The sequence below is a fragment of the Microcaecilia unicolor genome, chromosome 5, assembly GCF_901765095.1.
Source record: "Microcaecilia unicolor chromosome 5, aMicUni1.1, whole genome shotgun sequence".
NCBI lineage: Eukaryota > Metazoa > Chordata > Amphibia > Gymnophiona > Siphonopidae > Microcaecilia > Microcaecilia unicolor.
Genome location: NC_044035.1, coordinates 306,046,899 through 306,060,797, shown reverse-complemented (window position 1 = coordinate 306,060,797; position 13,899 = coordinate 306,046,899). Strand labels below are relative to the sequence as shown.

The following is a 13,899-nucleotide window of genomic DNA, read 5'->3' as shown; positions in this document are numbered from 1 at the left end:
ATACTGGGTGCAAATGGTTGAATATATTTTATGCCCCTGTGTGTACTGTGTATAACAAAATGAAACAGCTAGACAGATGGTAATCATTTTTAGTGTAAAGCCAGAGTAAAGCATCTTTGGAAAACATTTGCAGCCATTTAATAAGCTCAGGATTAGTACAAGGTTAAACACAACCCACACAATTGTGGCATTAGTTATGTATTTGCTTGCCATGTACAATATTTATTTCCTGTTTTTCTTTATTCAGCATATGCTCTTTGCTGCCTTTCATTATAAAGAGCAGTGTGTCTGACATAAAGTGTATGTAAAATAAAGATTTGTTTATCTGATTTTCATACCCCAAATGCATCCTGTTTAAACCATTCCTTAGTCAACTAGCGATAATGTATCTAGTTAAACCAAATTCATGTATCTTCATCTGTTTCCATCTAGGCTGGTAAATGGTAGTGACCACTGTACAGACCTGGCACCTCTGTGATAACAATGTAAAAACCACTGTTGCTGTGTTAAATGACTGGTACTGTGATGCCCAGTTTATATCTGATCAACTGACTAATTAAAAATTCTCTTTACTCTCAAGCTACTCTTCAGAGAAGATGTTTTTCTTTATGTTTATTAAAATTTGCTATGTCGCCCTTTCTGGGCATGCAGATTAGGGCAGTTCACAGTAAGCTAAAATGACATAAAATCAAGAAATGGAAAGGAATTCCATTTGCAAATAAGACGGGGACAAGCTGGCCAGAGCAATCATTCCACAGGAGGGGAACCCCCCCCCCCCCCCCCCAGAAAACAAAAACCTCATGTACTAAAGTGTGCTGTCTGTAAAAAATAGTGCAAAATTCTTGTTTTTCACATGAAGTTCACATTTGAGAAGTCATTTCACAGTAGTAAATTTTCATGTGATGTTTAATTCATGTGAAAGTTTAAACTTTGCCGTTAATTTCCTTCAGAAAGTGGAGAAGAGAACCAACTGAAAGTAACAGGATAGATCATAAGGAATGCCAAGCCAAATGCAAAGCGGAGATAAGGAGGGCAAAAAAGGACTTTGAGAAGAAATTAGCGTTGGAAGCAAAAATACATAGTAAAAACTTTTTTAGATACATTAAAAGCAGGAAACCGGCCAAAGAGTCGGTTGGGCCGCTGGACGAAAATGGTGTTAAAGGGGCGATCAAGGAGGACAAAGCCGTAGCGGAGAAATTAAATGAATTCTTTGCTTCGGTCTTCACCGAGGAGGATTTGGGGGGGACACCGGTGCCGGAAAGAATATTTGAAGCGGGGGAGTCGGAGAAACTAAACAAATTCTCTGTAACCTTGGAGGATGTAATGGGTCAGTTCAGCAAGCTGAAGAGTAGTAAATCACCGGGACCTGATGGTATTCATCCCAGAGTATTAATAGAACTAAAAAATGAACTTGCGGAGCTACTGTTAGAAATATGCAATCTGTCCCTAAAATCGAGTGTAATACCGGAAGACTGGAGGGTAGCCAATGTTACTCCGATTTTTAAGAAAGGTTCCAGAGGAGATCCGGGAAATTATAGACCGGTGAGTCTGACGTCGGTGCCGGGCAAGATGGTGGAGGCTATTATTAAGAATAAAATTGCAGAGCATATACAAAAACATGGACTGATGAGACAAAGTCAGCACGGATTTAGTGAAGGGAAGTCTTGCCTCACCAATCTAATGCATTTTTTTGAGGGGGTAAGCAAACATGTGGACAATGGGGAGCCGGTTGATATTGTATATCTGGATTTTCAGAAGGCGTTTGACAAAGTGCCGCACGAAAGACTCCTGAAGAAATTGCAGAGTCATGGAATCGGAGGTAGGGTATTATTATGGATTAAGAACTGGTTGAAAGATAGGAAGCAGAGAGTAGGATTGCGTGGCCAGTATTCTCAGTGGAGGAGGGTAGTTAGTGGGGTCCCGCAGGGGTCTGTGCTGGGTCCGTTGCTTTTTAATGTATTTATAAATGACCTAGAGATGGGAATAACTAGTGAGGTAATTAAATTCGCCGATGACACAAAATTATTCAGGGTCGTCAAGTCGCAGGAGGAATGTGAACGATTACAGGAGGACCTTGCGAGACTGGGAGAATGGGCGTGCAAGTGGCAGATGAAGTTCAATGTTGACAAGTGCAAAGTGATGCATGTGGGTAAGAGGAACCCGAATTATAGCTACGTCTTGCAAGGTTCCGCGTTAGGAGTTACGGATCAAGAAAGGGATCTGGGTGTCGTCTTCGATGATACGCTGAAACCTTCTGCTCAGTGTGCTGCTGCGGCTAGGAAAGCGAATAGAATGTTGGGTGTTATTAAGAAGGGTATGGAGTCCAGGTGTGCGGATGTTATAATGCCGTTGTATCGCTCCATGGTGCGACCGCACCTGGAGTATTGTGTTCAGTACTGGTCTCCGTATCTCAAAAAAGATATAGTAGAATTGGAAAAGGTACAGCGAAGGGCGACGAAAATGATAGTGGGGATGGGACGACTTTCCTATGAAGAGAGGCTGAGAAGGCTAGGGCTTTTCAGCTTGGAGAAGAGACGGCTGAGGGGAGATATGATAGAAGTGTATAAAATAAGGAGTGGAATGGATCGGGTGGATGTGAAGCGACTGTTCACGCTATCCAAAAATACTAGGACTAGAGGGCATGAGTTGAAGCTACAGTGTGGTAAATTTAAAACGAATCGGAGAAAATTTTTCTTCACCCAACGTGTAATTAGACTCTGGAATTCATTGCCGGAGAACGTGGTACGGGCGGTTAGCTTGACGGAGTTTAAAAAGGGGTTAGATAGATTCCTAAAGGACAAGTCCATAGACCGCTATTAAATGGACTGGAAAAATTCCTCATTTTTAGGTATAATCTTGTCTGGAATGTTTTTACGTTTAGGGAGCGTGCCAGGTGCCCTTGACCTGGATTGGCCACTGTCGGTGACAGGATGCTGGGCTAGATGGACCTTTGGTCTTTCCCAGTATGGCACTACTTATGTACTTATGTACTTATGTACTTATGTGTAGCTCATGCCCTTATAAGTAATTCAAAGTGAGTGCCATTCAGATAGATTAGGTATTTTCCTGTCTCAAAGGGCTTACAGTGGTATGTTTGTATCCGAGTCAATGGAGAGTTAAATGACTTAAGATCACAATGAATGTGAGCTTTTTCCCTAGTTCTCAGGCACTGCTTTGTTAGGCTACTCTATCACCCCCATTAATGAGCTGTTGTAATGCAAAATCATGCAATTAATCAGTTAATGCCAAAAATCATAAAAGTGTACACATGAAAAAGGCTTTGTGGGCACATTTCCCCCCCTCAAAAACTTCTGGAGATGTAGTTACATTTTCAGAGCTTCATCAAAACAGAGGCCCTTCACTTAGTAGTCACTACCATTTAAAGGGGTCCTTTGCTCAGTATAGTGGCTCGTGGGGACCCTGGCAACCTTCTACTTTCTGTCAAGATCCTCCAGATGAGTCAAGGTGGGGGGAAGAAAGGAGTAGAAGATGGGCCTGTCTCTTAGAGTTATTGATGTAAGAGGTGGGGCTTCAAAAAGCTTCTTCTTAGATTTTAGCATTTGGACTGAATGTGAATTCTGGGGCTGCAGAGGTCCCTTGGGCAGGCCTGAGCGGCCTCCAATTCAGACCATACGGGCCCATTAAATATGAGCCACTGCTGTTTGAAATACCATTTTTTCCCCCATTTGTTTTGTACATTTTCACTGCCAGGCATATGTGAAACTGCCAGCGGTGGCAATTTTTTCCAAAATGTTTTGTAAAATTTAGCTGCTGGATATAGATGAACCATGTGTTTGCAAAATTTAACAAAAATAGGTACTAACCTATGAACATTTTTGTGGATTTGTACGTGAGGCCTGAAATATGGACTGTAGGGCATGTTCTTCAAGTAATAATTTTCTACCTAAGATCTACTTCAAATAGAGGCAGATGCACTAAAGCTAAATGAGCCTTTAATGACCCTCCAACGAGGAAAATTTGATCCGTTGCATGCATCAAAGGGCTTTTACCGAGGAAGCCAGCAGCTAACGAAAACGGAATGGAGATGAGCAATTAGTGTGAAAACCCCATTGAAACGACATGCACTAACTTTTTCCGATTGCCTTTACGCAGGAAAAAGGCAGGAAATCTAACGAGAGGTCTGGACCTCTCGTTAGGACAGCTCTGTGCCAGGAAAAATCATTAAGTGAAAAAATAAACAAACTTTGAGCCAATCCCAGCGCATTAGCAGAGCTAAAAGCGCTGTGATTGGTCCAAAGGACGTCAGAAAACACATCTGACGTAGGTTACTTACGTCAGAAGGAGGCGGGGCCTAGGCCAGGGAAGAAGAGACGTCATGGAGACTCTACAACCAACACAATAGATCTTCCTGCCCGTGCAGCGCTTCAGAAAGAGGTGAGAGGCGCTGCTCGGGTCGTTAATAGGGAGGGGGGTCTCGGTGGGGGGGGGAGCGGCGTAGTCGACCTCAGGGGGGGCAGCGGGGGCGGGGCACGGGGGCGAAAGAATGACGGGAGGCGGAGTTAGCTCTGCAGAACACAGGAACAGGAAGGGAAGGGAGGGGGACCGGGGCAGCTAGCATTTTGCTTTTTCGGGGGGGGGGGGGAGCGGCGGAAAGTGGGGAGCAGCGGGGGGGGGGGGGGGGCAAGGCCGTCCATACAGGACGCTCCTGATGAGCGCCCTTGCCCCCTCCCGATCCTTTGTTTTTGGATTTTGCTGACCGGGTAGCCACGTGTATGTGTTGTGGCTTTTTTTTTTTTGTTTGTTTTTACGTTTGCAGCATGCGCAGAGCAGCCAGCAAAACGCTTGGCTGCTCTGCGCATGATTTAGGGGCCGATTACCGATGTGTATTGTGATTCTTTGATACATTGTACGTTTGAATACCGATCTGAGCATGTGTGACTTTTTTTTTTGGTGCATTCTTCGTTTTTAAAAAATCGTTAGGGACTTTAACGATTTTGATTTTTTTACGTTTGGTTGCTGCATCTGCCTCAAATAGTTAGTTGATGATAAAGGCTAAAAACTGGTCATACAATTTGCTATAAGCTCCTGAAGTACTGTGCCTCAGAAAGTTAAAACATTTGTTTTGGCAAGTGGTGCTCAATTTATGTTTAAAAAGAAATAATCTTTGTCATTGAAGCATGTAAGAGATTCCTAAAAGTAAAGCCAAATGAAAAAAAATCAAACAGACTAATTTTGAATATGGCCCAGGCCACCAACTTAAATCTCCATTTAGTTTCTTAAATTTAAATTGATGAGTCAGTGAAGACACGTTCCAAACATATGGCCCAAACAACTGCATATAAATTCTATTTAAAACTCCTGTATAGACACTGTAATAATGAACTACCTCTTGTGAAACGATCCTTATGGTAGAGGAATTAATAAAACTATCTGACACCCACAAAATATTTCAAGGGTATATAATGCCAGCGCTCCCATTTTGCCCCATCCCCAGCTCTTTCTCCCTTTTTATCCCCTCGCTGATTAAGCGCTGGTAGATTAATTGAATTGACTGGTCCCTCTGTCTCCCTACAGCACTCCCCTTTCTTTCTTTCTTTCTTTCTTTCTTTCTTTCTTTCTTTCTTTCTTTCTTTCTTTCTTTCTTCTTTCTTTCTTTCTTTCTTTCTTTCTTTCTTTCTTTCTTTCTTTCAGTCAGTTGGACCTCTGTTTCTCTGTGGCTTCCACACATACTTTTTATAGAGAATGACACAAGGACAAAGTTTGTCCTCACCCTTCCCCTGCAAACTGTAACCCCACCCCAACATGTTTTGTGGTTTTATATATTATGTAAGGCCTTTTGTAGGCCTATAACCACTATAACGAAAGAAAAACATAAAACATTATATTTTTAAAATTTGATTTAAAATATTGTTTTGTTTTTAATCCCTGGACAAATATTAAGCCATCAACAGTCTCAGGATTCAGTCTAGTTCTCTTTTCAGTCCTTCCCACAGTAGAAAGTGTGCTCTCAGACGATGTGCTAGTAGCAAGAATGCACAAGATCCCTTTTGCAAGTTTTACTAGTTTTGGCTAGCACTTTTGCTTATTTTCAAAATGACAGAACAAACATTGTCAGCATTACTTGAACATAAATAGCTGTTCAATTCCAGACATGCCAAGTCACATCCATTTGGTGTGTGATACAGGGGCGTAGCCAGATGGCCAATTTTGGGTGGGCCTGACCCCAAGGTAGGTGGGCATGGAATTTGCTCCCCCCCTCCCCGGTCCCCCTCTGGTTTGCTCCTCTCTCCACCCCTCTCTATCTCTCTACCCATAAACCCCAAATATTAAATACTGAAGATTTCCTCCTCCTCCTCCTCCTCCAGCAGCCAGCACTCTTACAAATACAGCTGGTAGCACTTGCCTCAAACTGAGGCTGCTGCCAGCAGGCCGTGCATGTTCAGTGCTTTTGCATGTGCAAAAACTGAGCATGTGCAGAAGGGCTGGTCTCAGCGTCAGCTTAAGGCAAATGCTTCTGGCTGATATTTGGAAGAGTGCTGGCTGCCCAAGGAGAGAAAATCTTCAGCTGGCAAGGTTTGGGGATCCCCACCAGCCACAGCAAGATTGTCACAATTTTGGGTGGGCCTGAGTCCAAAGCGGGTGGGCCCTTGCCCACCCAAGCCCACCTGTGGCTACGCCACTGGTGTGATATATGCATTTGTGCCCCTTCTCAGCTCACATAAATTTATGCCCTTCTCACACGTGTTCTGGCTCCTGGCCAATGTTCATCTAGGCTGCGCGGCTGTGTACAGTTTTTTTTAAGTTGCCACGCAGCAGTTCTCCATGAGCACCAGGACTTTCCCAACCTCTCTCCTGCTGCTGCTGTTGCTTCTCTAGATGAGCAGCAGTGGCAGCAAAAGAAGCTACATTCACTGCAGGGCTAGACTCTCCATAGGCATGGCTGTTGGTCTGCCGCCTTGGACTTTAATTCCTGTTCTGTGGCAGAGCCAGCAGCTGCACCATTGGAGAGTCTGGCCCTGTGGTGAATGCAGCTTCTTTTGCTATCGCTGCTGCTTATCTAGAGAAGCAACAGCAGCAGTGGCAGGGATGTCAGGGTGGGAGGGGGAACAAAGAGGAGACAGAGGCTAGATGGAAGGGGGAGAGAGAGGGCAGACACTGGATGAAAGAGCAGACGCTGGCTGGAAGGGGGTAGGGGATGACTAGAGAAGGAAGGGAGTACAAGAGGGAAGAAGTAATAAGAGGAGACATTGAATATGAGGAAGGATAGGGACATAAAAATGCAATGCTGGACATGGAGAGGGGGGGGGATAGGTGCATAGAAAGTTGCTGCTGGACAGGGCAAGAATAAAGATCCTGAGAGGGGATATACTCAATATGGCAGAAAGATAGGGGCAGGGACACAGAGGGGAGTTGAATGATGGACATGACAGGAAATAAATGCCAGATGACCCAGTTTTCTCAAATTCCTTCCTTCTATCCTCATGCCATAATCTCCATTATAGCAAAATCCCATCTCCTTTACACTGAACAAATTCAAAAATTTCAATGGCATAGGTTAATGTATACTTTTTCAGCCACCCTCTTTTCTATTAGAGCCAATACTTGGCTCATGATAGTCATTATTGAAATACTTGGGGCTGTTCATAGAGACAGGCTTTTGCCTTTTTCCTAAAGAGATATAATTACCATCATGATGCAGTTCTAGCAGTTAATTATTTAAAATATTTATATTCCGTGCTATCCTAGAACTCTAGGCGGATTACAGTGTTACAAAATAAAACAAAAGAACAAACAATACAAACAAATGGATTCCAATTGGATCTCAATGCAGTAATAAACAGATCACACCTCTAATCAGTAGCAAAAACTTGGCTAAAAAGATGCTTTAAATGCTTATGAAACTGAAGAAGCAAAGTCATATTTCATAGACCAAATGGCAGAGAGTTCCATTGGTTCACCCCTTTAACATAAAAATATTGAGGAATGATATTCTATTAATCTGATGTGGTGAAAGGAAGGAATATCGAGCAGCAATTTATCAGTAGAACGAAATGTGTGAGCAGATTCTCAAGGAACTGGCAATGCTGAGAGGGACATTGTTTCTCGGTGCCTTGAAAATCAATGTCAAAAAACTAAATCTGATTCTTCATTGACTAGGCAACCAGTACAGATCCTTAAGGATCAGTGCTATATGAGAAAACTGAGATGTATCTGAGTAGGCAAGTAGTGGCATTTTGTAAAGATCTAGTCCCATTTGAAGGTAATTCTAAGTATAAGAAGTTACAATAGTTCAACATTGGTGTAAATAACACACTAAATTTAACATAAGATAGCAAGTGCTTTAATCTTCTGATTAACCTCAGTTTAAAGAAAACTTTCTGGACAGTGGCCCTAACTTTAATGGCCAAAGATAACTTAGTCTCCATCCAACAATGTGTTCTAGAGTTTTTGGGGCAAAATAGCAAAATGCACTTGGCCAGGTGCAGGATAGCCTTTCCCTGTCTAAGGCGCTCTCTTGTTCTTTCTCTGTTTTTCTTTCTCTCTTTCTGAACCATCTGGTTCCTAGATTTATTTATTTTTTTTTAGTCTTGAGAATTACCATCACTAGTAACTTAAGTGCATTACCAATTGCTGTAAACCTGTTCATTGATGGTATGTTAAAAACCATTCATTTTTAGCACATTAGGAAATAGCTGCATTAGTGAGGAAGATGAACAAGTGTTATCCAAAGCTAAAGTTGGTGAAGAGCTGACAAAAAGAGCAAAGCGTAGTTCTCATCGGATACATAAAATTTATTATAGCCAATGGATTTCAGCTCTGTAGGCTCCATAATGCTGATTGCTAAAGTAAGACCTCCTTCATTAGCAAACATGACACTAGAACCTGACTTAATGCCAAAAGCATTCAAACTTTGCTTTAATCACTTACTTGCAAATAACAGCCTGATTCAGTAGAGCTTTTCTCTCACAGAGGATGGGAGAAAAGTCTTAGTGACTCAGGCCCTTAATGTTCTTACTCATGAAAGCTAAAATGTGGTGCGTGTTTTGGGTTCATGCCTTAGATTTCTACTAGAGATGTCAGACCTAAATACAGAATCTTATCTTTCACTAAGACTCTAGGGACAGTTCTGCTCAAGGGAAAACAAGATACCAGGATAGTCAGATCAGACTGATGAAAGACCAAATGGAAAACTATGTGGACCTGAACAGTAATTGTACATAAATAACTATTTATACTTCTGTTTGTCTAATAAAAGTAATCTCAAATGCCAGCAACCATGTTTCATTGAACGAACATAGCTACAAACCTTTTGTCACTACAGCAACAGCAGATGACTAGTCTGTATAAAAAAAGGATTATTACTCAGCATAGACTGTGTAGACCTGCTGTCCAGGAACAAAAGGTTGATTTCGATCTGAAACTAGATGCTGTGGTGAAATCTGTTTCCAGTCTTGAGCTGTCTTCCATTTTATCTATATACACATACCTACATTTTAATTCAAATTGATTCAATCATGATCAAGAATTTTTTTTTACCTTCCAGTATAGTAAGGAATGCCAAATGTCTAAGGAACCCTTTTATCAAGCTGCGGCAAAAGGGGGGCTTGCGCTGGCGTAGACATGTGTTTTTGACATGCGCTGAGGCCCCCCTTTTACTGCATCTGGTAAATAAGTACTTTCTTTTCTGCAGGAAATGGCCATGCAGCAAGTAAAGCACTTGCCGTGCAGCCATTTTGGGGGGGGGGGGGGGGGTTGGGGGAGAGCCCTTACCACCACCACCCATTGAGGTGGCGGTTAAGGGCACCCACGTTAACCCGATGGTAACTGGGCAGCGCACAGCACTGCCCGATTACCGCCAGGTACACCCCAGTGCTACAAATAGTTTTGTAGCACAGGATATGACGGTGCACTGGAGGTGAGAAGTACCACCGAGCTGTTGTGATAGCCCGGCGGTACTTCCTGTTTTAGCAAGCTTAGCGCCGCTTTGTAAAAGGGGCCCTAAATTTCTCTAGATTTAGTCATGTGATATTAGTGTAATTAGTTAATCATAGCCTCCTTAATTAGGTGGAACAAAATTAAAAACAAAGTACTGGGATTACTTTTTAAGATTTCTGTGCAATATGCAGCATTTTGAGGCAGTAGGAATGTATATCCAAGGCAATTATGTTTTCACAGATTTCAAGGAACCGGAATCTGTTCTATCTACCATTATTATAGTGGGGTTGGCATTGGATTCTGACTAGGATTCTGCTGATATTTCTGGACTTGTCTGCTGCTTGTCTCTGTTATTTATCATCTCCTGTTTCAACAGATGTCTATTGAACAGGGGTACTGTCAAGAGTTTAATTTGCTCTTTCATGGTGTGTAGAACCCCAAATGATCTGTGGGGAGAAACAAGGTCTATTCCCTTGCAAGAAATGTGAGGTGCCACTGAGATCCATGCTCCGCCCCCCTCTTCTGTTTAATGCCTGTCTTAATTTTATTATCCCAGTTATTGAACAACTTGACACCGTGGATGTCACATGACCAGAAATATCCAGTTGTCTCCCAATAGGTCTTGAATAATAGCCCTCCATCCTGAGACTGAATCAACATGTTTCTACAGTGGCTTGTTGGCTGGCAACTAATAGGCTAAAACTTAACCCAAAAAAGGCAGGAATGTTGAAGGTTTAGTTGGATTATTTGCAGTCTGTAAAGACACAGTATTTACAGCTGAACAGTTAACAAGGGGCACTCAGGAAGGCAGAGGCTGTGTTCACATTGGGCTTACACTGATTGCCTATTTATATAATTCTGCTCAGTTTATGTTGGGGTACTAGTCCTGAGCTTTATTTTGTGTTTCCTTCCTTCACTTAGTTAATTTCATTTGCTTTGTTTGGATAAAAGCAACTTTTTGCCTCTCTGCACTTTTCAAGCAAGCATCCTTTCTCTTTGCTTGTTGGATGAGCTGGATCTATAACTAAAAAAGCCTCCAGGGATCTGCATCAATTGGATCAAAGGACATCAGGTTCAGAAATGGCAGATTGAAACCATCACTACAATTTGCAAGTTAGTTTCATATCTTTAACATATTATCTCTACATTTCTGATACCTTGCTGAATCTGCCTCTGCATTAAAACTTCCAAATAATTTCACAGGAGTGAAATACAGCCATCTGATGAATGTCTCTAGTGAACAGAAGTGCCTGTTAAATATTAGTTATTGGACTTTAAACTTTATTTTACCTTGTTTCAAAATTGAAAAGCACAAGATATAGGTAGAATTAGCTGACTGCATATCTCATTTTAAACAAGAAGTCTTTATTGAAGCAAACAGAGCTCATGTTCCTAGGAAGCTAATACTTCAAAAGGACTCAGACCCTCATCAAGCACTGTCTGCCTAATTAACACTCCACTGTTAATTGCTGCCAAAGACAAACTGGCTTTTTGTTACACTGAATTACTAGAGAGCTCTGTAATCTTCCTTTAAATAAGAACTTGTGCTTTGGTCTAGTAAACCAAAAATCTTCAGACATCCCAGTAATCTGGGGAAGAAGAAACAGTAGACTTACCCATGCACCTAAACTCTTATCTAGCTATACCCACACGAAACCTGCCTACCACCATCAAGTGACCCCTACAACTACAACCACAAACAGACCAGTACTTGGAAACTTGGGCCTAGTAAATGCCAGATCAGCAAATAAAATATTTCCTATGATCCATGGTGTCATCAATGAATACCACTTAGACACCTTGGAAATAACTGAGACCTTGCTGGATTAGAACAGAGGAGTAGCATTGGCTGAATTGTGCCCCACAGGATTCACTATCCTGCACCAAGCAAGGGAAGTGGGGTGGAGGGGTAGAGTCCTGATCAAGAGATATTCAAACTCCACAGAGTCTCCATCCCCTACCTGTTTGAGTCAGAATGCCTGCTAATCCAGCTGGGAGACGAGGAACCAATGTGGCTGCTCATGGTCTACAGAGCACCTCGCAACATCACATCATCTGCAAGAACTCATGAATCTGGTGACTGAGGTAACCCTGAGTTAACCTAGGTTACTGATCATGGAAGACTTTTTTTTATCTACATCGAAACTCCAGGTGATCAAATCTCCAACCCATGAAAAGGGCCATATGCTAGACTTGGTGTTCAGCAAAGGTGTCGACATCTTGGAACACAAGGCTGGTGGCATAGAGAATAAAATCTCTATCATGGACTAATCATTTCTTAATCAGATTTTCTATTAAATCTACGAATTAACAAACTTTTGAACATCACTGAAGACCCATCTTTTTAAAAAGGCATACCATACAGAATAACAATTACAAATGTATACATCTCCCACATCTTTACTCAGATCTATTTTTATAATATCTGCTTGCTTTAAACTCTATTACGTTATTCAACATCACTATGTAACAATAAGTGATTATGTTCTAATCTATCACCACCAAGAACGATTTATTGTAAGCCACATTGAGCCTGCAAAGAGGTGGGATAATGTGGGATACAAATGCAATAAATAAATAAATATTAAGGACTACATAAAATAGGCTCAATCAAAGCACGGAAGGAAATCCGAGACATGAGAAATCTGACTGATGAAAACTTCTTAGAGGATTTGTCCTTCCCCTATGTGGATGAAAAGATGACAACTGTGTTAGAACAGTTTGATATCTGGAATGCATGCTTAGCAACGGCATTAGAAAAAACGGCCCTCTAAATAAGGTCCTTTGCTCCACAAACAAACGCTCCCCGTGGTTCTCCCCAGAACTACATGTCCTTAAGCATCAAGGACGTCAATTTGAAAAACAATGGAGAAAATCTCATTTAGATGAAGACAGGCTCAATTGTAAGAAATACATGACAATGTACCGCCAGGCTGTCACAACAACCAAAAAGCAATATTTTTCTCAATAGAGAAGCTGCACATTCAACCAAGCAGCTATTTAAAATAGTAAACAGCCTAAACCCCACAACAGAACAGCCTTCCCAGTCACAACTAACCAGCAATGATTTTGCCACTTACTTTGCCAACAAAATTAAAGGTCTCTATCAAGACCTACAGACAGTCCTATGAAAGCTCCTACCAGCTAATGAAGAGAACACTCCCTCTTCCCCACTATGCACAGCCATCTGGGACTCATTCACCCAGGTCACAGAGGAAGCTCTTGAAAGGTCTACGGCCTACAACCTGCCCTCTTGATCCCTGCCCAGCAAAGATTGTACAACGAGCGAACACAGGCCTCACTGAAGAGGCCACTACAATTGTTAACTCTTTTCTTATGGAAGGGCGGTTTCCAACAACACTAAAAAGAGCTGTGGTGCGCCCCCTACTGAAAAAGAGCTCACTGAACCAGGATAAGCTCGAAAACTACCGACCAGTCTCTAATATTCCTTTCCTGGCAAAACTTCTAGAAAGGACAGTATGCAGTCAACTTAACGACTGGCTAATTGAAAGTAATTGGCTAGACCCATGTAAATCTGGCTTCAGACCTGGGTACGGAACAGTGAGAGTTCTTGTGTCCCTTCTTGATGATCTGCACAGAAACCGTGACAGGGGATCTGCCTCGATACTAGTGTTGCTCAGTTTCTCTGCAGCCTTCAACACCATGGATCATAATATCATGCTTATAAGACTGGCAGAAATAGGTATCAGTTGTACAGTACTTGATTCAGATCCCATCTGTCAGATAGACAACAGTCAGTTCTGTTCAGTAACAGCACATCATTACTTTGGGCACTGGACTGTGGGGGTGCCACAGGGATCCATACTGTCTTCCATTTTATTTAATATCTACCTGAAGCCTCTGGCTGAGCTGCTTCGATCAGTGGACACAAAATTCTACATCTATGCTGATGATTTGCATCTGCTTATACCCATTGAACCAGATCTACCCACAGCACTGAGTAAACTGACTGACTGCCTAACTGCCACTCAGAAATGGGCA

At 42.1% G+C, this 13,899-nt stretch overlaps 1 protein-coding gene across 4 annotated transcripts in view; it reads left to right on the top strand.

The window, feature by feature from the left end:
* CYLD (CYLD lysine 63 deubiquitinase) overlaps positions 1 to 13,899 on the top strand; it is a 130,140-nt gene that overhangs the window by 45,157 nt on the left and 71,084 nt on the right. The window lies entirely within an intron of this gene.